The following is a 26,358-nucleotide window of genomic DNA, read 5'->3' on the forward strand; positions in this document are numbered from 1 at the left end:
AGTTACAGAGAAACTGCATCATCAGAAGAATTTTTTTTTTAATTTAACTTCATGTGAGTGAAAAGGAAAGCAAAGATAATATGGGAAGGGGTAATCTAATCCTTGGTGGGCCTTGGTGTAGGCCAGATAGTATAGCTGTTACATGGGAAATTAGAAGAAATAGATAATGATGTTGATGCTGTTATGAGATAATCACTTTCCTAAGAACTTTTTATTCATTTTTAAACACACTCTGTCCTATTCATAATTTTGAGGAGATGGACCTTATCAGTAACGGTAGAGAACTAACCTTAATCCAGAATGGGAAGTATGTCTATCACACGGCACAAACACATATAGACAAACACACACACACACACACACACACACACACACACACACACACACACACACACACACACACACACACACACACACACACACACACACACACAAAAACACACACACAGACACACACACAAATGTACACTACTTGTGGGCAGTTTAGAGGACCACCAATTCTCCTAATGTCATGGCTTTGAGCTGCAGAAGGAAATGGAGTACCCAGTGAAAACTCGCATCCCAAATGGGATGACATGAAGTCTCGACACAGTTGCACCTAAAACTAGAAATCCAGGAGTTGTGGTAAATCCAATATTGTCTATATAACTGGACTTATAATTTATGGAGATAATACAATAATGTACCTTGCCAGAATGTTTTAAAGTGAACCTGCAATTTGTCTGTGCACTACAAATGTTAATGATTAAAAAAAAAAAGTATCACCAAAAAACTAAAATGAGCCTATCTGTCAAAGAAATATGTACTCTTAGATGAGAGGTGCCATACTCAGGTCTAGGCAAATTTACAAGCAGTAGGAAATAATAAAGGAAAAAACAGTTCTAAGTAGTTAGAGGTAGGGGCAATGTTTAACATGTACTAGAGGAGGCAGGTTAGCTATCAGTATGTGTTGGGTGGCAGTAAATTGACAACTGGTTGTAAAACACATGTGGGTAACTCATTAGGAAGTTGTGAGGAAAGGGTAAAGCATAAGAACGTGAGGTCACATAACCGTGAATGTTTCTTTAAGGAAACCAATTTCTTTGCTGGTATTTGAAATACAAGGTTATTGGATATAAACAGCTCCCTACTGAGGATAGCTTGGGGGGAACAGTTGTACTGCTCAGTCAAAGTAGTAGAGTAAATAGCTTTTAAGTATAAAGCAGCAGTTATTACAGGTAGACTATGAAGTAATCCAAATATATCAGGTGGAGCAGTTAAGGTGGTAGTGTAATTAAGTTTTCCCATTTGGTTAATGATTGCCCTTACCCAACCAATGGCCAATAATTTTCTACTACCCTTAATGAGAATAACTGCGATCATACCATAGATAATTTGAGGGGATTCATCCCTAACACTAAGCAACATTTTAGATATAAAAAGAACAAAATGCATGAACTTTTACAAAAACAGATTATGCTAGGCTTTGTCAAATAACTTTGTCAATAACAGGAGATGGAATGTTCTACATCAGGTGGGAAGCCAACCAGCTTGGCAGAACCAGGGGCAAATATATTACAAATGGAAACAATAGGATATATTTTAACAGCTGAAGGGGAACAAGAAGATGACATCATATATACACTTACTAAAAATAAAAAGGTGACTTTAACATTTATAATTATTATTCTTTCTCAATAGACTTTAGATTAGCTGACCTTTTTGCTTGGGGTATAATGTTTGTTCCAGCTAAACAAGCTCATGTTGCATTAACAATTATGTATTTAAAACAGTATATCAGAAAGTTAAACTTTGGTGTTCTCTTTAATAATGTAAGTGAGGTGTGACAAACGTTAAGGATTTCTAGCACTTATAACCCTCCTATCTACCCTACAATAGCCTATTTTGAAAAAGAGTGTGAAATTGACAGTCGTAATTTGATAGCAAATAAATAAAAAAATGTAATGACTGGGTATGATAACCTCTCTCCCAGTGATAAAGATTTGTTAAATAGGTTACATACACACAATCTTAGATTTATGAAACCTGGTAATAGAGGGGGTTAGTGATTATGGAACAAGGTGACTAAATTAATAAAATGGATGGCTTGCTTACTGATGGCACTTATGAAATGTCATCTTTAAATGAACTGAATATTGTATATAAAAACTGACTAATGAATAGCATGTTTATTGCAGTAGAAATAGAGTTAAATGAATTTAACTTTCTTCAAGTATCATTTCCATTGTACTAACAGTATTTGAAATCTCGGAAATCCACAAGGATTTAAATAATCCTTCAATGAGACCAATTGTGGATGGTAGGGGTTCCATAACATATCCCACAGCTACATTCGTAGATGAAAAGTTGAAAACACTAGTGAAGAACAAATCCCAGATATATAAAAATTCTTGGGATTTTTGAGGCAGAATAAATGAGTTTGAATATAATGAGAACCTCATCTTTGTAACTATTGATGTAGGGGATCTTTATAGTGTGATACCACATGATATAGGTGTTTAATGGTTTAGTGAATATTTACATGAAAAGTTTTTTTTTTTCTCGGAGTGAAATAAATACATACAAAGCATTATTGGAGTTTGTATTAGAAAACATTTTTTTTATTATTTGACCACAAATACTTTTTGCAGAAAACAGGCATAGCTATGGGTTCCCCATGTGGGAGTCTTGTAGTAAATGTTGCAATGATGCAATGGGAAAAGGAATTTGTCCAAAATTCAGGATATATTAACCAATGTAAATTTTACACATGAGTACTTGATGATATATTTATTGCATGGGAAGGTAGTATGGAGTTGAATGAATTCTTAGCTTATATAAATTTTATGACTCAGTTTTTAACTTTTACATATCAAGTATGTCATGATAATATAGTATATCTTGATATTCAATTGATAATGGATAGGACAAGGAAATATATATATATATATATATATATATATATATATATATATATATATATGCTAAAATCCATAGAAAATCAATTTTTTCTAATACAAAGCTTTATTATACAATAGTTATCCACATTTTCAAAAACTAGCTGTGATAAAAGGGCAATTTGCCAGAGAGACCCGAATGGTGTCTATCTTTGAAGATTTTCTTGACGAATGTCAACTAATAAAAACTATATTTTTAACAAGAGATTATCCCAGTTGGTTAGTGAGTGAATTAATGATTGAAGTAATTATTAAAAGAGAATGGGAATTTTATGCCCCTATTTTGAAGTTAAAAACACTGGGGGCAATTTGAGTATGTTGGAGTATAATGTTAATGAGAATGAGAAACATTTTAATAATGTGCATGAATATATGCAAAATAAATTGATGCTTCAGAAAAGATCTTTTGTAACAGTTTTTAATATTGATAGTTGGGAAATAAAAATATTCTAGAGAAAAATTGAGTTGTACTTATGGAAGACAGAATCATAAGGCAAAAAGTGGGAGAGAAGCTACATACTGTTTATAAGAGGGGCTGGAATTTAAAAGCATTAGTTGACGTTATTAATAAAATAATAGTGTAATTTGTAATCAGACACCAAGGATGTGTAAATGTGGTCATTATTCATGTTGCAAATATATTTTGGAAGGTGAAAGATTTAAAATAAACAGTAAAATCTTTACTCTAAATGGGCATTATGATTGTCAAACAAGTGGAGTGGCTTATGTGTCTCTGTGTCAGCAGTATCCAACTTATTATATTGGAAAGACCAAACGGAAGTTAAGAGATCATATTTGTGAGCATGTGAATGACATAAAGAAAGGAAAGGAGACAAGTGCCTTAGCAAAACACCTATGTTACAATTCTAATTCTAATTTTAAATTTACTATTCTAGAGAAAGTAAAAATTAATGAGCGGGGGGGGGGGGTGGCATAGCCATTGTTAATAGAGAAACAGGAACTTTATTGGCAGTTATTGTTGAATGTGTTGCCAGGGCTAAATGACCAACTTTCTATTAACTGTCTATTAAAATTAAAAGCTTTAAATAGATAAAACTAGTTAGTATACGTGACTCATTAATATTAAGATATTAACATTGTTTTATTTATATTGAGTTGTGATTGCTACTGTGCTTTTAAGAGAATCTTATATAGTAGGGTTTTATCAGGGAAATGGTTATGTGTAATTTGATTGGCTGATTCTGGATTGTTAAGTGCGTGTATGTGCGTGTATGTATGTATGTATATATATATATATATATATATATATATATATATATATATATATATATATATATATATATACACACACACACACACACATATATAAGCGGGTTTTAAATGAATGAGCGTTTTACTATGTTAAATTGTTTCTGATGACGTTTTTACATGAATAAAGATGAAAGGGCTTAAATTACATCTGAAGTTAATTTAATTAGTTTATTCTGTGAGCGGTATTGGAGAGTGTGTTTTACCAGTTATGTAAATAGACAGTACAAAACTTCATCAAATATTTCAGATTTAGCTAAAAAGAGTACACAGTACAGGCTAACTTTGTAGCCAATGTCAGCTGTAATAAAAGTCTGCCTAGGAGATAGTTAAGCAACACTAAATATGGGAATAAAAGGCAATTTTATTATAACCCAACAGCACAAAATAGCATCTGAACAGCAAATAGATATAAATATGTGGTAAATAATAACAAACACAGTACTTTATTCACTCTTTCTAAAAAAAAAAGAAGAAAACTGTAATCCAATAAACAATTAGCAGATTCAACAGGATGCCTGTGTATACCATTAAGAGTAAAACATCAACAAAAATCAAATAAATTTAACATTTCACAAATGACAGAAAAGTTAAGTAAGCAAAATGTGATGCAATAAAACCATGGGTTGTATACCTCAGCAGGATTAAACTTCATCCTCATAATTCTGGAAAATTCTAATGTTACAAAATGTAATATCTCTTACTGCAGAAATGCTAAAAAAATAGTAGCAAAAGGTATTTTCTTTGCCAAATATATAATGTGTTTAGAGTTTTACATTCCATATTCACATTACCATAAAATAACGATCAACCAAGTAGCACGCTTTTAAACTATGACATTTGTTTTTACATTTTGGCTTAAAGTGAAGCTTCAAGTAGCTCTGTGGTTATGTGTCTCACTGCCCAAAGGTCTCAGACTCATGTTCTGCCCATATTTTAGTGTGTGTGTGTGTGTGTGTGTGTGTGTGTGTGTGTGTGTGTGTGTGTGTGTGTGTGTGTGTGTGTGTGTGTGCATGTGTGAGTGTGTGTGTGTGTGTGTGTGTGTGTGTGTGCCTCAAGCTACAATGACGTCCTCATAAAAACATGTTCTTTGAATGACTAAAGTAAATTAAGTTGTGTATATACATATGACCAATGAGTTCATGTGATAGCGGAAAAGTATCCACAGTCAAAGCTCAGTTATCAAATTATACAGGCTTGAGCTCTAATATTCATTGTGCATATTATTCTCTGTCGGTTTTATTTTCACTTTGTGGTATTATGGTATCTCTCGTCTGCATTGCTGAATAATAAACTACACTTTATCTTTCGTGTAGCATTTTGTATTTATATGCATTATTTAGGGTATACTGCATGTGCATGAGACACATTTGCATGTGACATGTTTCTTACTGTCACTCGCTCATTTTGGCAAGTGGTCTAACTCCAAGTAACTAATTTCCTGTAACACTAACTATCTCTACAAGATCCCTGATCCTACCCATAAAGACTCCCAAGAAAATGCCTAAACCTTAAGTTCTCCATCCCTCCCTACACCTACAGTCCAGATCACTCCCTAAACCTAGAGACCCCTTCCCTATCCATGCTTTATTACTCCCTAAACCTAAAATCCCCACCCGCCTCCTTAATGCTATAATCATTATTACTCCCTAGACATGAAATCCCCTTTCCCGCTCCCTAAGCCTAAGCTCCAGGTCAGGACCTAAAACTAAAATCCCCATCCACCTTCCTAACCTTAAAGTCCCTCTCACTCCTTAAACATAAAATTTCTGTCCCCGTCCTTAACCCTAAGGTCTGAACTATAGTACCCAACCCCATCCCTAAACCTACCAGCTGCCTACCTGCTCTCTGTCCCTACTTGCTTGTATCACAGTGAGCATTTGTTTCCATCCATCTCCTAGGATATGAGCAGATGGAGCAGCAGCTGTGTAGCTAAACTTATTTTCAACGTAAGTAGCTGATCTGACAAGGTGACAGAATTCTAGTCCCTGGCTGTGAGTTAGTGGAATTCATGTTGCTGGGGCTCAGAAAGTTGCAAGGATTCTGAATTACTTATTTATTTAAATTGATCTTTTCTTGAACAGGTTAGTCCCATTAAGCTGGTGGACTCAAGAGTGATCTCAGGCTGGTATGTATGTATGCAGACTAGGGTAAATTTAACCAGGGTAATGGGGATATAAGTGCCAGGGAGTCTTTTACATCAACTGGATCTACAATCAACTCATGCAGCTGGAGTGTTGGTTTAACATCTCACTCAAAGGACAACACACTGATGAGTGCAGCACTCCCAAAAAGGGCAGCAGACCGTGGACTGTAAGACCATACTGCACCCATCCATGGTGCACTGTAGCTTCAGTAATGAAAAATGAATCCAGTCACTGGGGGTGAGAATAGGACCCACATTCTTTGGATCTTATAGCACAAAAGGTTGGAGCAATATCCACTGAGTCACTGACACTGGCTGAATTAAATCCTTATTCCTTACCAGCTTTTGACTTATGTTTAGGCTTAAAGTTTTCTACTGCAGTCCATGATTTGGTACCAACTTTACAATTTATTTTCACAATTACTCTTTCCCTGTTTTTTTTTACATATCCTTACTGACTTCATTCACTTTCTCTAGGTGCACATTTTAGTAAGAAGGCTGCACTGGCCTTCTTTGTCCTATTGGCAGGTCACACTTTTCTCACAGTAATTCTGTATCTGCACTCCAAGGCCATCTTTCTCTGCAGTCACCACTACTCTGGTTAAACGGTCCTTCTCTTAAAGTGTTCATGTCACCTTATTTTCAGTATTGCCTTCCATGTTCAGTGCTTCATGCTGACCAGTTTACTGGCAAGAATATGTTATACTAAATGGATATTAATTCAAGTTTTGTTTAACTCTTACCTGTGCTATTTTTAAATGGTTATATTTTCTATTCCAGAAAATTTCACCTACATAAAGGGCACTGCTGATTTATCCTCATGAAGCACCTACTGGTGTTAAAGATGTCAGCTCTAATAAGCAAGGTTTTAAACTCCAATATGTTTATATTTAGCGCACATTTTCAGTTTCTCCTTGCTTAGTGATCTAGTATCCAAAATCTTAAGATCACTGATGAATGTCTTTTTACTGAGGTGAAAGTAACCCCTGTTTGCCTAGTGTCTCCTTTTTCAGAGTGACACAGGACATAAACAGCTACTGTAAGATTATCCAAACTTTTATATTTACCATGTAGAAGCAGTCGAGTCTGGTGCCAGATTTTGCTTAAATGACCAACCTAGCTGTCCCATTTCTCACCCTTCTGGATAGACTTTAGACACTAATAAGCCAACAGTTTTTTAGTTACCTATGGGACAATAATTGCATTACTGAATAGTTATTTATTTACTTATTTAATTACTTATTGTCAGACAGTCCTTTTTAAACCACTGTATGTACAAATTAAATACACAGCTTCCAAACATAACAAACTATACACTCAATGATCTTAGCAACCCATACACATTTACAGAAACAAATGAAGTTTGGCAGCAAACCAATTTCTCCAGGTACATCTTCAGGAGGGGTTAGAGTAATATATTAGTGGGAGTTAAGTGGGTTGGGGAGATGAAAGTGTTAAATGGAAGGAGGGATGATTGACAGGAAATGAGGTAAAGGTGGGGAGGTGCTTAAGGGGTTTAGGCAAGTGTAACTGGGTAAGGAGCCACAATTTCACATGAAATTGCTATAGCAAATGCTATGTCTGTGACGACCTGTAGGTACTTCAGGGTACAGGTAGGTATGGGGCAAATAGTGGTAGGTATGGTGGAACTGGATTATAGTATTTTTTTTTTTTAAGGCAGAGTTAGTTGGGGGTGGTGAGCTTGCTTTGCTGGTGATATATGTTGTCAGATTGTAATTTGGCGGTGGTGGTTATCTCTGGTTTCCAGCTTGATGTTGGTTTCTTTAATTTTGTGTGCAAAAAGATTTTCTTTTTTGCTAAGATTTTAGGTGTGAAAATGGCTAGTATTTGGTGGAGGTTGGGAATGGGCATTTCATTGCATTAGGACAACTGTGTCTGATATGCTATTTCTTTCTAGTCTGATTTGGAAAGGACAGAGCATTTTCTAAGGAGTTCCTTTTAATATCCTGTTCTGTATTGTTTGGTGGTTAATGATTGGGATGCAGGAGTTGGGTCCTCTCAGTTGACATCTCTCTGTTACAGGGACAGAGAATATTCTGCTAAGCCATGTTGCTTCTTGGCTTGGTGTTTCAACATGCATTTGGGTCTTTCACAGCCTGTAACACTGCGTACTGAACACACTTTAGTTAAGAGCCCGGCAGGCTAAATGGTTTATACTTAAAATAAAAAAAAGAGACAGAGCCTAATTAATTTCAGTCTGCGTGTTGATCCCAGTACAAACTAGTCAAGTTAACTTGAGGTGGTATCATGCTACAGGTTCATAGACATTGTTTTCTTGCTGGCAATTGTTCCCTTGAGTTATGCTGGTGCACAGGCCCCCCTCCTCCTGTATCATTTTGATCGGGTCATGGATGGTGTTTGTCTGGTTAATTTTCTAATGCTTGAATGGTAGATTACTTTCTGTCCTTAGTACACGTATGTGCTCCACCTGCCAGTGCTGTGGGTATTTTTTAAATATTTTAATGCTAAATCTTTTGGGTCCATATTACCTCCTCTTTGCTCGATGTACTGTACTGTACCAGCTTATGCCCTTTGTTGACTTTGCAGGACTAAACACAGGCTAACTGCCCAAAACTCAGGACAGGCAACTGATATTCAAAAATATATGTAAATATAAATAAATGGAAGCACTTAATGGTGGCGTTTTCCCCTGGATTTTGACAGACTCTTGGAAGTCAGTCTAGTAAATTCAGGTTGTATCTCCTAGAACTTGTAAGCGCATTGTGTACGGCATATGGCATAGCTTTCCAATGGAGACATGCGTCATCCAACTTCAGAAATAGGTTACTTTGATAGCTAAGTGTTTTTCTTGTTGGCTTTTTCCTTCCATGGTGTGTCACTGACTCATTTGCTTGTGTGCTTCCCTGGGAGTCTTCTGTTGAGTGTGGGATGGGGCTTGATTTGGTCAGTTTGAGTTTGGTTTGCTGACAGGGAACAGGGGTTAGTTAGTTAAAGCTATGGGATTGTGATGTTGGTTTTCGAGGCTTTTGATCTTCTTACAGCCTTAGGGTTTGGTTTTATTTACTGCTGGCTGCTTTATAGGTGGACTACATTGCGGCAACACTTGACTGGGGTTTTTTGGTCGCTGTCAAAGTTTTGCAGACTGTACAGGTTTAGCCTCGTGGGTTCATCTGGATGAATCGTTTGCAATTGCTTGAGTCAGGTAAGTCAGGTGTCAGTGAAATGGTTTGTTGTATATAACATGCCTTTCTGTGCGGAGTGTTGTGAGGGGAAGAGTTTGTCATTGATAGTAGTACTGCTTAGGCACCTGCATGCCTTTGCCTTGGTTGGGTTTATCCCTGGGGGAATCATGTGGGCATATCTCTTAACCAGAACAGCCAGATTTGTGCATTATGCTTTGTTCTGTTCCACTTTAAAATTCCAATGCCTGCGGCAAACCCTTGTTCTTTTAGCAATGTTTAACTTACGAGCAATATTTAGAATTTGTCCAGGGTTGCTGTGTTTGTTGGTTGGTTTTGGCTCTCTGCCGAGAGGTTGAAAGGTATGGTAAGTGTTTGTGGCAAGGTGTCTGGATTTTGGCTCACTCACCTGGGCAGGGTTCAGGATGCATTTTAGTGCACTCCCAAAAACTTGTTCAGATTTCCCAGGAGCTTCTTTGTGGGCTTTGCTCAGGAGCGAAGTATGTTATTAGAATTTGGCACATGGTTCGATAATTCTTCAATGCTGCAGTTAGAGAAGTAGGGGCAGGCAGTTGTAGGGTTACCACCTGTTCCTGTTTGTGAGGGACAGCCCCACTTTGGGCAGTTATGTCCTTGTGGCGTAGGGATAGCAAATTTCAATTTTAAGACAAAATATATTCCTTAAGTTTTCTTTAAGAGTTGCATAAAAATCATTTTGTATCTGAAACGCATAAATATTATATCAAATATCATAAGCAGCTCAAATATTACAAAATAGGCTTTTATTCTGGCAAAAAAAGTAAAATTGTTTTCCTTTGCACTGGTCAGGAGTATGTCTTGTCCAGAAAAATCTCACATTTCTACAAAAAAATTTCCACTTTAGGCATCTGAAAAGGTGGCATCCCTAGACAGTTGACTTGTACTTCATTCCCTTCAGGACGTACAGAAATGTACTTGCCCTGACAATTGGTGGTGGTGGGGGGGGGTGTTCGGAAGTGTTTGTACCATAGAAGACAGAATGTCCAGATTAAAAGTTGGATAGGTTGGACAACTGGCTTAAGGGAATGGATGACCATCCGTGGTGCATGTCATCTCCCTTTGAATTTATTTTTTTCTTGTTTTGCATGAAATTCTGGTGATTAGGTTGATTTCTGTCAAAGCTTGAAGTTAGAAATGGTTACAGTTGTCTTCTGTTTTATAGACTGACTTACAGATCTTGGTGCTACGATGAGTGTTTCAGCAGCCAGAATGTTACAAAATGTGGTCACAGATGGTGTCAGGGCTGAGTTTGTGTCAGCCAGTGGCAAAAGAAGTGCTCTCATCAGAGTGGGCATCAATTGGTGGACTGAAGGAGACGCTCTTGAAAGGTGATGGATGCTGATGCAGTGTATGGGTTTTGGCCACTGGAGTGGTGCATAATGCAGTTGCAGGTAATCCTACTTTAGTAGGTACTTATTTATTCATGTCAGACTTGGTATATAGTGTGGGGACAGGTAAGTAAAAGTTTAGACACAGGTAGTGTGAAGTAGGTTCTGGGTTTTTGTTTAAGGGGGTCAGCCATAGGGGGTGGAGTTACTGCAGCATGAGTTTCGGGCAGGCTTTGGGGGCAAGGTAGTGGGGCTTTTATGTTCCTTGGGCAAGGATGTGCCGATGGGTTATTCTGGGGGTTGTGATGGTTTGACAACTAGCACTGTTGGTGAAAGCTAGGGACAAAGATGGATTAATTAATGTTTTGCAGCTCTGCAGGTTCCAGAATTTTGGTATGTCATGAAGTTCAACTGTTTTACTTGGTGGGTTTGTATTGCACTTTATTGAGCGCCATTGGGTAAGGCTGGCTAGGTTAGTGCATGCTGATTGATTATTGTGGCAGATTGTGTTTAGTAGTTAATGGTAAGGCATTTGACCATGCTAATAGGGTCATTTCAATGGAGTTGCAATTAATTAGAGATGACAGCACATTTATAGATGGAGTGAGGAGAATGGTTTTAGGATTACAGGCTAACATGAAGGAAGGGCATTGTATGGAGGATCTTAACTGTCTAGTCAGTTTGGTTGACATCGATGGCTAGCTGGAGAAGTTGTGAGGAAATGGATTAACTGTTAATAATGAAAGGGTCCATGGGGACAGTGTTGTGTTGGGAGATTAATACTGTTAACCATTCTTTTTGGCGGCAAGAGTGGGTGGGGTTGTAGGGCTAGATTTTAGGTGGACAAAGCATTACAAGGTGTGTAGATCCAAGCAAGGTATTGTTTTGGGGGTTGTTATTTGAGGCAGGCCAGGGTTTGAGTTTAAAAACTGAGGGGAGAAGTTTTGGAACAAGAGTGGACTAGGATGTTATACAGCCGTTTTGAGCTGCTGAAATTTGACACATTTTGGGGGAAGTTTATCCACTTGGATGGCACTTGGGGAAGATTGATAAAGTTTGTCATGGGAATTTGCATGTGTTAATGGGAGGTGTTGGGTTGGAGGGCATAATTTGGTGGGGAGCTGTGACTTGTTGGACGGAGGGATAATTGGGGATGTTTGGGAATGTTGAATATTTGGAGTTTTTAATATAATCTGGAGTGGGTTTAGCAGGAGTTGGGGATTAGGGTTCACTTTTACGTGCAGTGGTATGGGTGGTGTAGCTCATGTTGATGTCAGGTTGGATTAGGGTTAGGATTACGGCAGGAGTTTTGGGTGCTAGTAAAGCATATAATAGGGCTTTTGTGAGATTGATTAAACGTGCATCACACATGTTTGTTGGAAGCAGTTTGGGCAAGATTTAGTAATATGTCAGGAGTGGGAGCAAGGTAAGGCAGTTCGGTTGGTTAAGGAGGATTTTACTGTGAGTACTGCAGTTGCATGAGTTATAAGGGTTAGTGAACTTACAAAAATTTGGTCGGTGGTTCATTGCTTGTAAGGTGGTTCATTGGTTGGAAGGTTTGGGGTAGGTGACAGTGTGAAGATTGACAGACTTTGGTTATTGTCAAGATAGGTTCTGTGGGGGGAGGTTGATGCAGGGAAATGGGGGGGGGGGGTTCAGGGGGTTATAGTTTAGGTGGCTGTTATGAATGTATTTTAGTCATTTAGCAGGTGGTTGTTGGTCAGCAAAAGCCAGGATGGTCATTATATTTTTCTACTTATACTAGATAGTTGTTGTGATGGCAGGATTGGTTGGAAAAATGATTTTGGAAGGAAGTCTCATTTTGGTCATGGTTATATACGCTGGGTGGGGAAACAGGGCTGCAGTTAGGCATGATGGTAGGTAATTGCCCTAGCATGGCTCACTTGGCATTGGCTTTGTATTCTGGTGTTACTTTTGGCAGGAATGTCCTGGGACTCACTACGATATTAATATTGGTAGTTAACAACAACTGAGAATTTAGTTAATATAAAGAGGTTATACAAAGTGATGGTTATTATTATTTTGTATTGGTTAGGGATCTTTGGAATATGTTAACTGTTTAATTAATGGGTGGTTTTCAGTACTTATAACAGGGCTTTTGGGGTTGATGACAGGGATCTAATTTGGTTTAGAGATGATGGCTTACACTGCCTGATGTTTTGCTTAACCCCCCCGCTCCCCTTTTTATGGGTGGTAAGGTTTTTGAAAATTTTGGTAGTAGGGAGGGAGAACAGCCTGGTCAGGCTGGTGGCGGAGAAAAGGGACAGGCTTGCCATCTTCTGTTCCCCCTCTGGTGTTTGGATGCTCATTTCTAGGATTTGGGGAAAGGAAAGTGAGCAGCTGGAGGATGCTTGCTAAACAGATAAGCAAGCAGAGGTAAGGATGCTGCTTATTTGGTTGGAAGGTAATTCAATGAATGGTGTATGAAGTGAGATGGGGATGTTGCTTCATAAGTAAAGTAAGCAAGTAGATGAATGGATGCTGCTTACTGGGTCAAGATGAGTAAGGATATGTTATCCTGAATTATTTGGTTGGATGGGTAATGCAATAAATGGGATATGAAGTGAGTCTTGGATGCTGCTTCATAAGTAAAGTAAGTGAGCAGAGGTATGGACGCTGCTTACTGGGCAGGATGAGTAGGTATGCTGTTCTGATTAACATTACAAGGATGTTTATGCTGTGATTAAAAGCAACTATACTATGTCCAGTTGTAATTAATAAATTTGATGATCAAAGCTATGTTATGGAGGTTTTAATAAAGGTCATCAAATGCCATTCGGTGTGATGTGTTTATTGAAGTGGACTGGGACAATACATATTTACGAAACACGTGATCAATAAGAAAGTTACAAAGCTTGAAAAAATTTAATTTTTTTTGTAACAGACAAATTGATTATGGAGTTCCCTGTAACTAGTATATTTAAGTACACCCATTGTCCTAGCAAGCCCCACTGGCTGTATGCCTACATACAGTGGATATAAAAAGTTTACACACCCCTGTTAAAATGCCAGGTTTTTCTGATATAAAAAAATGAGACCACAATAAATAATTTCAAAACTTTTCCCACCTTTAATGTGACCTATAACCTGTCCAATCCAATTGAAAAACAAACAAATCTGTTAGGAGAAAAAATATAAAAAAATAAAAAAACGTACAGTACGCTGGTTCCATAACTATGCACACCCTTGAACTTGTACTTTGTTAAAGCATCTTTTGATTTAATTACAGCATTCAGTCTTCTTGGGTAGGAGTCTATCAGCATGGCGCATCTTGACTTGACAATATTTGCCTACTCTTCCTAGCAAAAGCACTTCAAATCTGTCAGATTGCAATGGCATCTCTTGTGCACAGACCTTCATCAGGTCACTCCACAGAGTTTCTATTGGATTTAGGTCTGGGCTCTGGCTGGGCCATTCCAAAACTTCAATTTTCTTCTGGTGAAGCCATTCTTCTGTTGATTTTGGGCCAAAAGTGACTGGTATTTGGAACTGTTCATAATTTCCTTCACCTTGACTAAAGCCCCAGTTCCATCTGAAGAAAAGCAACCCCAAAGCATGATACTGCCACCACCATGCTTCACCGTGTGGATGTTCTTTTGGTGATACAAAATGTTTTTGTGCTAAGCTTACCTTTTGGAATTGTGGCCATAAAGTTCAACCTTGATCTCATCAGACCATAACACATCTTCTCACATTCTCTTGGGAGACTTCATGTATTGTTTTGCAAATTTTAGCCAGGCCTAGATGTTTTTCTGTATAGGAAAAGGCTTCCATCTTGCAACTCTACCCCATAGTCCAGACATATGGAGAATACAGGAGATTGCTGTCACATGAAGTACACAACCAGTACTTGCCAGAAATTCCTGCAGCTCCTTCAGTGTTGCTGGAGGTCTCTTGGCAGCCTTCCTGAACAGTTTTTGTCTTGCCTTTACATCTATTTTGGAGGGACATCCATTTCTTTGCATCATCACTGTTGTCCCATATTTTCTCCACTTTTTGATGACTGTCTTCACTGTGTTCCATGGTATAGCCAATGCTGTGGAAATTTTTTGTACCCTTCTCCTGACTGATACCAACCATGGCTTTTGCTGTAGCAGGCACCTGAGTAAATGTCAGGAAAATCCTACTAGGACAGCTGAGGTGGAGCATGTCCATTAATTCTGGGTTTGACATGGCTTTGTACGTCAGGCACAGATCGCCTACTCAGAGGTGATCTAAGTCTGATGTACAAAGCCATGTCAATCCCAGAATTAATGGACATGCTCCACCTCAAAAAATCCAAGTCCCTTAGAGCTACATGCTCCAGGGACCTAAACCTCAGCACAAAAATTAATAGGACATGCTGGAGGGACAGATTAATTTCCCAGAGGCTCCCCTCTCTCTGGTATAGAATCCCAATTCGTGTTAGACATAGCTTCTCGCTGACCCTCTTCAAGCGAAATTTGGACGCGTGGATGGGAAATCGCAAATTCACCCCTGGGATCTCCCCAGTGTCCCTGCTAGACAGAGGCACAGTAAACTAATCTTAAAAGGGTACCTTCTGTGACCTACTTTACAGAGGCGCAATAGGCTAATCTAATAGGGAGGCAGAAGCCAAATACACTCTGGCTAGGCTTATAAATGCCCTAGGGCAGATAGCCTAATATCTACCTATGAACCTATGAATTTTATTTGGGGTTAATCAGTCTCTTTAACTGATGGCAGGTGTGTACCCAAGAAGACTGAATGTTGTAATTAAATCAAAAGGTGCTTCAACAAAGTATTAGTTTAAGGGTGTGCATACACAACAAAGTATTAGTTTAAGGGTGTGCACACTTATGCAACCACCGTATTGTAAGTTTTTTTTATTTTTTACATTTTTCCCCTAACAGATTTGCTTTTCAATTGAATTGTGCAGGTTATAGGTCGCACTAAAGGTGGGAAAAGTTTTGAAATGATTTATTGTGGTCTCATCACAAAAACCTGACATTTTAACAGGGGTGTGTAAACTTTTTATATCCACTGTATTGAGTACACCCTCTTTTACTACCAACTGAATTATACACCATGCGTCTCTATGTATATTAACAAGATCATGCAGTACGACCGTTCTACAATCTCATGCTATCAAATAGTCATGTTTCAGTGAAAGATATGAATCAATGAAACAAGATACCTGACTCGTACTTTTCTGAAACAGATCTCACTTGCTCAATACAGATTGGAGGAACCCAGTCCCTTCTTTGGTCATGCTGTTCAGGACATTTCTGTTACATAACATGTGGCAGAGTCATTGTATGGAAACAAAAGTCATCATTGGGCACATTTTACCATCCTACTAAGCAACCATCAGATGAGCAAATATTGTGTTAAGTAGATTTAGATATTTTTTATGATGTGCAGGCACTTGTAAATCAAAGTTCATGTCAGTGCTTCCTGAGTAGGACATTAACTAATCATACTGACCAATACTTGTTCCTGTCTGACTGCTTTGTGTCATTGTATGTTGCACACTACTAGCAGCATGTTCTGTTGTACTGCTTATCCATCTGTTCTGGATACGAGTGATTGTTCCCTGCAAAGAGACTCTTCTTAGTTCAGCCTTAAGTTGTTGAACCGTGCTCGAACATTAATATGAAAAACTTAAGTAAGCTTCCCTCAATCAAAATACATAAAACATTATCACAGGCACATGTCATTGACCTATGGCAATAGGATGCAGTGTACCTGAGTGGGGCAGGAGGGTTATATCATATCCAAACTAGTAAGAGCCTCCCCTGAAAAGAGAACACAAGCCAAGTGGGACTACCCTGGGCAACAATGGATAGATGGATGGATGGAGACTAATAGGCAGATACTTAGACAAAGTGAGATAATATGTTTTTCTTGTTGAATTTACATTATATTTGTTACTTATTGGCATGCACTCATGAAAGTAGAAGTTTAAAATAGTACATAACTCCTGGAACATATTCGTAGTATGCTGAGTACATTTGTTTAAGTTGCCAGGCATAGTATCCTATCACATTTATATGTATGTCATTTACTACTTTATAATTTCCACTAGTACATTCCTGGCACACTATACAAAAAGCATGCCAGGTTCTCAAGCAGTGGAAAGTTTTGTCATTGCTACAAATGCTAAATGGCATCTTTGTTTTACTCTTTCAATTTTTAAATGGTGTATTTTACTTCAGCAACTCAAGTACATCCAATTTGGCAAAGGTGTGATCCACTGCAGAATCACTACAGCCATCTCAAAAGACTCATCTACCTTTCTAACCTCCCTGTCAGCTCAGAGTTTCTGCAACAAACGGATCACATCTCAAGGCTTTAAAACGCATCGGAGAACATTACCTTCAGCAGTGCTACCCATCTGATGCAAAATATACTTTTCCTTGACAAACAAATCAAATATGCTTCTCAGTTCCAAGGCCTTTCAAAAACCTAATCTTGCTCAGAGCTAGATGGTGCTTCTGCTACATTACAGTTTTACAACCAGTTTGAATTACCAGTGTTGGGACAGAGTAAAGGCTGTCAGGTAATCTGCATTCAATCAACATATGGATTATAAATCTGTTCATCCACACATTTAAGTACAAGAATCACAGCTGCTTATTGTCCTGGCCTGTCAACATTCCTTAACCTTGAACACTTAATATCAATGATAGTGGTTTTTTTTTGCATTTAATATCTTTGGAGAGCAACTATGTGGTAATTGTACTGAGTAAAATATGGATTACTGAAAAAGGTAATGTCTTAAATACTTACTAATATGCAATCTTTTAAGCATTTAGAAATCACAATCCTATCCCCTCTGAGGCATTGACAGCCTACTGAATATGTTCTATGCCTGTTTAAGCTAATGGGATAATTCTTATCATTGCAATAAACATTTTTTTGTATATGGAATTTCTGATCTCCTTCAAGGTTTTTTATTTCTATAACACCATAAATGAAAAATCCTTAATACTTGGTCACAACCCTGTTTACAAAAAAGCTAAGCTTGACTGCATTCTTTCAAAATGATTGCCCCCAATAACTCGTGTTTTCTTGTAACAGTGGTAACATTATTCTGACTGCAAAGATGTGACTTTACCTCAGCGGCGAGGACATTTCTCCCCCATTTCCCCTTCTCTGAAATGCTCCCATTGTCTCTGCTATTCTTCCTCTCTGCCATTCCTTCTGTCCTTAACAAGCCTCCACAGACACCAGATCAGGTGCTGATGACCTTGGACGTGACTTCAGGCACTGGTTACTCTGGATATGTTCCTGCAAGCATCTGCTCCCTGTTGTGGTCCAGAACTATTATTTTTCCTTGCTGGGTTTTAAGAGAACGTCCTTTAATAGTCATCATACCTCTTCCTAGTAATGCATTTGAATATACAATCCTCTCCCTTAGTGCTGTGCATTTTTTCTTAATGTCTACTTCTTTATTAAGAAATGGCATCAACTGGCCATCTGTTGTTACTGTTCCTTCCATACTATTTGCATAAGACTCTAACTCGCATATGCAATCTACTTTCCTCAAGAAAATACAATTGCTGGTCTCATCTGAAGACATTGCTCAATATGACTGCAGCCGTCAAACACTGTTTGGGCCAGAAATAAAAACAAAAGAGGACAGAAACTAAATCTGTTTACAAAAGATTCAGAACAAGAAGCAACCACTCAGAAACAAAGCTCTCTGTAGGAAATATACACAGCAAACTGAAAGCCTTCACCAGTCAGTAACACAGCTTACATTATTCACAATTCTTTAAAAGGTAATTGAGTGCTTTCAGCCATAGGGCATCATCAAAACTACCTTAATTTAACTCATTCCTTCTATTTCAGCTCTTTTCAGTTTGTAACTTTAACTCCCAGTGGTTGTGGGTTGAGCCTTTAGTTATCACCTTATACTTTTAACAAATACTCTTTCACCGAGGTCAAATATCAATACCATTGTGCTTGCCATCATGTATGCTGTAATGATACCACTTACACAAATATATACATCCAAAATTATATCACATGATCAAATATATCCAATAAAATTTAACAATATATTACAAATGCTATAACAGCTCTATACAGCTAAGTTAGTCACATATATTAACTATGAATGTGTATTAATAAAAAAAGTTATTAATAAAAAAAATACAACTACAACCATGCAGCTCACAATTTTAGTGAGCTGCTGATGGAAATGTTATTAGTTATTCCTACATAATTTTTAGCATTAAGCTTAATTTGCCACATAAGCTCACTGTATTTTAACTTAAAGCCCACCTAGGTTTGATAGTAATTTGTTCTAATACAACAAACAGGAAATGTCTATGTTCCTTACACTCTGTGCTAAGTTTATATGGTGCGTTGTTCCCTTAGCTTTTTTCATGTTACAACAATGATCATACATACCTTTGTACAGAGTCCACTCCATCTTGCCCTCATAGAAACACTGACAGGGATCATTGTAGCTAGATATACTAAGCTTAAACTGCCATGATTAAACTTCTGCATGAACCTAAAATTATGTTGTGAAATCCTGAGTGTTAATTTAAATCCATCATGTATAAATGGGCATTGTGAACACATACCACATTTATGTCTTTCTGTAATTGTAGTATTTGTAGATATTTGCTCTACTTCTAATTTCTCTTATATGCTCCTGCTCCTTTTATAAATAAATAAAAGTAGGTTTACCACATAACCATCATAACATGTCCCTGTTTGCATCCAAGTTTGGGTTATATGATCTATATTAGATGAATTCTGCCATCTTATCTGCACAGAATCTAAATAAACACTCAAATAGTTCATTTGCATATATCCCATGTGTCTTTGATACAAGAGGTTTTGGAGGTCACTCAGTGGAAGTTCTAGCTTTGCTGGAGTTTTCATTTTGTTTTTACTGATTGTTTTTTTCAGGGACCTTTTCATTTATTGTTTTAGTTTGTTGTTTGGGATATTTTTGCAGTGACCCTAATGATAAGGGACATCAGCTGTGTATGACAGCCCTGTGTTTCTTATGCCTAGTGAAACACTCTGCTTGTGCTGTTCTGGCAAGGTCATAACAAGGCCAAATATGCATATCCACAACTAGTGGGGTTTGGCTATATTGTCCTGAAGTTATCTATTAAAATAATGAAGCAAGTCATGGGCATTCAGAATTGCCAATTATCATGAAACACCTGATGTTCATAAGGGTCATGTACATATATGCTATGTGCCTCTGATACAACAGGTTTGGGAGGTCACTCTGTGGAAGTTCTAGCTTTGCTGGAGTTTCATTTTGTTTTTACTCTAAAATAGTTATAATCCATAAGAGATAGGCACAACTTTAAGGGCATGTTGATATTTGGATCTCAGATCATGCTCCCTTCCTCCAGCACCCAATTTTTCTCTTAATATTTAATCCATATCACTGTTTTCTTACCTAAGATTTTAGAGGTTTTGTTACCACCATAATGCCTTGTTAGTTCAGTTACAGTGTTATACCCATGTGGTCTCTGTGCCTCTGGCCTACCATAAGCTATAAGCTGGTGATGCTACATATATTAAACCTGAATGAAAAATAATCACATTAAAGGAAAACAACAGGATATTAAAGAAGATTCCCCCAACCTGCTGACTCTTCCAGTCCCTGTTCTTTGATAAAGCTTAAAAAAATCACTCTTGCAGCTTTAAAAAATAACCCACTCAACTGTTTTCCCTGTTCTGCTTCCTAGCTTTCTATACTGTTTATGTTTCACTATGCAAACCAACTTGAAAAACCTGTAGCTGGCTCTAAAATTAGGATAAAGAAAGCTCGGCTAGCAAGTACGGTTGGTGCACGGATAATCCAAACTTGATGAGAAACAAAAAACAATCCAGCACCCGGAAGGTAGTAGCAAAAATGTTTATTATAACCAGACCGGTTTCAGCAAGATGCTTTCGTCAGTGGTTTAACAGAAAAAGCAGTACTAAAGCCGCTTATTTATAGATAATCCAATCAAGGCAGTGTTGACATAATTTCCTGTGAAAGATAAATAACCCAAAAACATCTTATATAAAAAAGTCCCGTAATTATAATGAAACACACATAGATTGAATAAATAGATTTTGAAATGTTTGCAACTTATAAGATGGATAACATTCTATAATTTGTCATTTAATCCAGGTGGAAAGAGCCCACCTAGTTTTACAATCCATCTCTTCTCTTTGATGTTTAATAGGTTATGCCATCCAGTCTTAAAAGATCTGTTGCCTGGAATTTTATCAATAACTGTGAAGGTAAACGGGAGTCAAATGATGTCTATATAAAGCATTGGTGAGTCTGGCATTTCTAATGTCTCCCAGATGTAAAGACATACAGAATCTAAATTGTCTGGAAGTTTGTCCAGTATAAAATGCTTGACATGTACATGTAGCCAAGTATGTATCCCAATCTGTACTACAATTTGCAAAAACAATTGATATTATACAATTGACCAGTGTTTTTACTTGTAAAATTTTTGGTCTTAAATACATGTTTACAAAAAGAACAATGACCACAGGGGTAACAACCAACTAGTTTTTCCCCAGATAAGGTGGAAAAAAGACATCTGTCACCTAACCAGCCATCCAGACGCGTATTGGTTTTGAGTATGTTCCAATGCTTATTAATAACATCCATCAATTGATCAGTATTTCTACCAAAAGTAGTTACAATCCTGAGCTTCTCTTGGTTGGAACTAGAGTAAACTTTATGTTTGTATGTCAACAGGTTGTCCCTGGATAAGTTTTTGGTCCATTGTAATGCAGAATTAACATCATATTTATTATAGCCCCTCTGCATGAATCTATTTGAAAGGTCATTTTGACAGCTGACAAGGTCATCTGGTGATGAATGAATTCTCTTAATTCTCATGAACTGTGACTTGGGAATGTTTCTAATAATATGCTTAGGGTGAAAACTAACATGTAGCAAGCTATTATATTGCGGGTATTTTTGATAGACCGTAGTACGTAAAGTATTGTCCAGTTCCCTGCTTAAATGAACATCCAAAACATCAATATTGTGCGGGTTGTAATTAACTGTAAATTCAACCCCCCATTTATTGCCATTAAGATATTCAATAAATTCCATGAGATACTCACTACCCCCTTTCCACACAAGCCAACAATCGTCCAGATAACGTCTCTAGATGTCTATTTCTGGTATATATAAATTGTGCGATACATTATAGATGATATGTTCTTCAACATTCCCCATGAAGAGGTCAGCGTATATGGGTGCAAACGATGCACCCATGGCAGTACCCTGAATCTGCCAGTAACATTGATTTTGCAAATAAAAAACATTCTTTGTAAGAACATGCTCTGCCATGCAGATTAACAGGGTATTAAATCCTGGACTGTAGATGTTGATTCTGTTGAGCCAATATTCCAATGCCATTAAACCAGCCCAATGTGGGATACTAGTGTATAGAGATTTAACATGTAAAGTACACATTAACCAATGTGACTCTAATTGGGATTCAGAAACTATCTGTAAAACCTCAGTGGTGTCTTGCAATCTGGCCCAGAGATGAGATAATAAAGGTATTAAATGTTGTGTCAAAAAAACAGACACAGGTTCAATAAGTGAATCTGTACCTGAAACAATAGGTCTTCCCTGTGGTGTATTGTAAGACTTATGAATCTTTGGCAATAAATTCAAATATTGCTTGACAGGATCCTGAACTGTTAAATGAATTTTGATCTTTTCACTGATAATGCCTTCCTCAACTGAAAGTTGTAAAAAAGCATCAGTTTCTTTTTTGAAATTGGGGGTGGGATCAGTAGGCATGTTTAAATAATGCTGAGTGTTAGAGACTTGTCTTATTCCCTCTACCCAATAATAACTGGAATCCATGACTACTATGGAACCACCCTTATCTGCAGGAAGAATGACAATATCAGTATTCCCCTTAAGTTCCATGAGGGCCTGTTGCTCAGTTCTCTTTAAATTATTTCTAAGATTATTCCATGACCCCAGTCGGTGATGCAAATCCTTAATGACAGCATGCTGAAATATGGCTACATGTTTATCCATAGGTGGACTGAAATTGGATTTTAAAAATCTAAATTCAGTGGATCTTTGAGTTGGTTCCTGTTGATCAAAAAACAGTTTAAGATTAATTTTTCTGCAAAACGCCATGACATCTGAAACAAAAGTACTCTCGTCCACAAAGAAATCCGGAATAAAGCCAAGGCCTTTATTTAACAATGATTATTCAATGGATGTTAAAACATGATTAGAAATATTATGCACATTGGAACAATCTGGATCTATTGGACAATGGACAGAAAAAGTTGTTCTATTGTTCTTATGTTTGCATCCCCCCCTGTGTCTTCTGTTCCTAAAGGGTGATCTGAACTACAACCTTTCTTAGAAACTGGGGAATCACTGGTGTTAGGGGATTCAGTATCCGTGGTGGAAGATTGCTCCCCCGAGCTTGTGCTTTGAGATGCACCATTTTTTAGTATAGACCTAGGCCTCTTTTTACGTGCATGGGTAGAAATATTAGTACCCTCCGCAAACCTGACACTTCTCCATGACTCAAAAGGCCTCCCCCTCTTGTAATCCTCCATATCTCAAGAGAATTTATGTAATTTCATTTCTTTTAGACCCTTTTCAAAAGTTAACAGTTCTCTGGATAGTCTGTTCAAAAGCTCCTGAAAATTGGATGAATCCTCATATTTTTTTAATTCTTCTCATACCTTTTTAACATTATAAATATTGACCTGTATAGTTCTATCATAATAATAAGAAAGTATATTGTCAAAAGCCATAGAAGCATTTTGTTATGCCTGATTCCATTCCCTAAGTAATATCTCATCTGGTTTGCTAATCAGTGGTTGTAATTTAGTTCTAAGTCCCCTTGGGAAATATTTTGGTGTTGATAGGCCTTGAAAAGCCTGGAGTGCCAAATATTGGCCCACAATGTTTTGACCTTTTTGCCAAGTTGTGTAAAAAGCAGACTGCAACTGTCAACTGGATGTGATATCTTATTCGGGGTGGATCCATTCCTAGATTCGATACCAAAAATTTGGATATTGTCTTTGTCAGCACATAATCCTTGTAATAACTGATTAAGATCCATGACAATTAGTTGCCAGTATGCTCAGGTCAAATGTGATGTAAAGAATGCCCATTTGCAAAAAAATTGTTATCTAAATTCCAATGATACAGGTCTGGCAGAACTATAATGAGAATAGAAAACCTAAAAGACCTAAAAAGAGCCTCACAAGACAAAAGAGGTGAAACCAAATTGAATCACAAGGAAGCATCAAGAATGCAATGGGACTATACACCCCAAAAAGCATAATCTCTTGGTCAACCAATATGAGGCGCAAACTGTCTGTATTTGGTGTTACACTATTTGTATTGATATAGCAAAATGTCTCACAACAACCAGAAATACTGGATATAACAATAACTTAAATTAAACTCTGCTTGAGGCAGAAAACAATTATTGATCATAATATGATGTCACAAAAAATATATAGGGGAGCCCAAGCCTTCCTACGATAATATGCTGACAACTGAATGAATGTGAGCTGAAACAAATATAAATATATGTCAGGCAAAACTATAAACCACATAAAATAGTTAAGAAAAAGCTAACACTAAATATAGTGTAACATATAGGGATGGCTAATGCTAATCAACTAATATGGGGAAAACTAGAACTTTTTTCACAAAATTGGCACATGATCACCCAGGACAAATGGGTCTTGAATATAGTGTCTCAGGGCTACAAGTTCCACTTTCACACCCTGCCAAGGGCAAAAGGTATGCCAGACCTGCCACACAATCAATGGGCCGAGGTACAAAAGCAAGTTTCATCCCTCATGGACATGAAGGCCATTCAGCGAGTACTACAGCAAGAGCAGGGACAAGGATTTTATTCAAGACTTTTCTTGGTACCCAAAAAGGGCAAAGCCTGGAGACCAATACTGGACCTGTCTATTCTAAACACATTTCTAGACGTTCCAAAATTCAGAATGTTGACTCTGCAGCAGCTTCTCCCCATGCTGGGCAAGAAGGCTTGGCTTGTAACTTTGGACCTAAAAGAGGCATACCTGCATGTCCCAATCAGACAATCTTGCAGAAGATACCTCAGATTCATAGCTGGCTCAATGCACTACCAATTCTCTGCACTGCCCTTTGGCTTATCTACTGTGCCCAGGGTCTTCACAAAATGCCTTGCACCAGTAATTGAATTTTACAGACAAAGAGGAATTCAAATATATCCTTACTTGGATGACTGCCTTATTCAAGCAGAGAACAAGGACATTCTACTAAAGCATCTGGCGTTTGTAAAAAGATTACTAATTTGCCTAGGGTACACAGTAAACGAAAAGAAATCTAAACTAGTACCCTCTCAAGAGATAATATTCCTGGGTGCAAGCTTAAATACAACTGCCCAGAAGGCTTATCTCATGCCAGACAAACAAAGGCAACTGACTTCTTACTTCAAAATGTTGGCAGCAAAGACCCAGTTATCTGCAAGAAAAATTCTGCAGGCTTTGGGCTTCATGGCATCCTGCATTCTACTAATTCCATATGCCAGACTGCATATGAGGAAACTACAATGGTATCTACAAAGTGTTTGGACTCAACATTGCCACAGCCTGGAGACATTATTTACCCTCATTCCCTACCTGCAACAGGAGTTTTGATGGTGGGCACAGGCCTGTCACCACAACAAGGGACAGCCATTCACTTTGCCCACAGCCAGGCAGACACTAACAACAGATGCATCAGATTATGCCTGGGGGCCCACATGGCAGAAAAATGTATTCAGGACACATGGCTCGCAGGCCAGGTGCATCTTCATACCAATCAAAAAGAGATGCTAGCTGTTCAAAATGCCTTGACAGCTTTCAAGGATCTACTTCATCTAGGACAACTATTGATAAAGACGGACAATACTACAGTCATGTGGTACATAAACAAGCAGGGAGGCACACATTCCTACCCCCTTTGCAGACAAGCCATGACTTTGTGGGACACAGCATTGACTTATCAAGTTCACCTGCAAGCACAATTCCTGCCAGGAAAGATAAATACACTGGCAGATGAACTAAGCAGAAACCTCATGGATCCTCACAAGTGGAAACTGGATCCACAAGTCTTATTATGATAACAAGGAAATGGGGATGCCCAGACATAGATCTATTTACCTCCCCTCACAACTGCCAACTACAGAGATTCTGCACAAGGAATTACAAGCAAGCATGGAAAGTGGACGTCCTATCCTTCAGCTGGAAAAGCCTAACAATATATGCCTTTCCTCCACTGCCTCTCCTCCGCAAGGTACTACTAAAGATCAGACAAGAGAAGCCAAAAATGATACTGATTGCCCCAGACTGGCCACACCAGCACTGGTACCCAATCCTAAAGAACTTGTTTCAAGGTTCAGCCTGGACATTGCCTCAAATTCCTCACTTACTGACCCAACAAAACAATCAGATCCTACACAGCCAAC

Source organism: Protopterus annectens, chromosome 4.part1 (assembly GCF_019279795.1).
Source record: "Protopterus annectens isolate FY-2018-M chromosome 4.part1, PAN1.0, whole genome shotgun sequence".
Taxonomy (NCBI): domain Eukaryota; kingdom Metazoa; phylum Chordata; order Ceratodontiformes; family Protopteridae; genus Protopterus; species Protopterus annectens.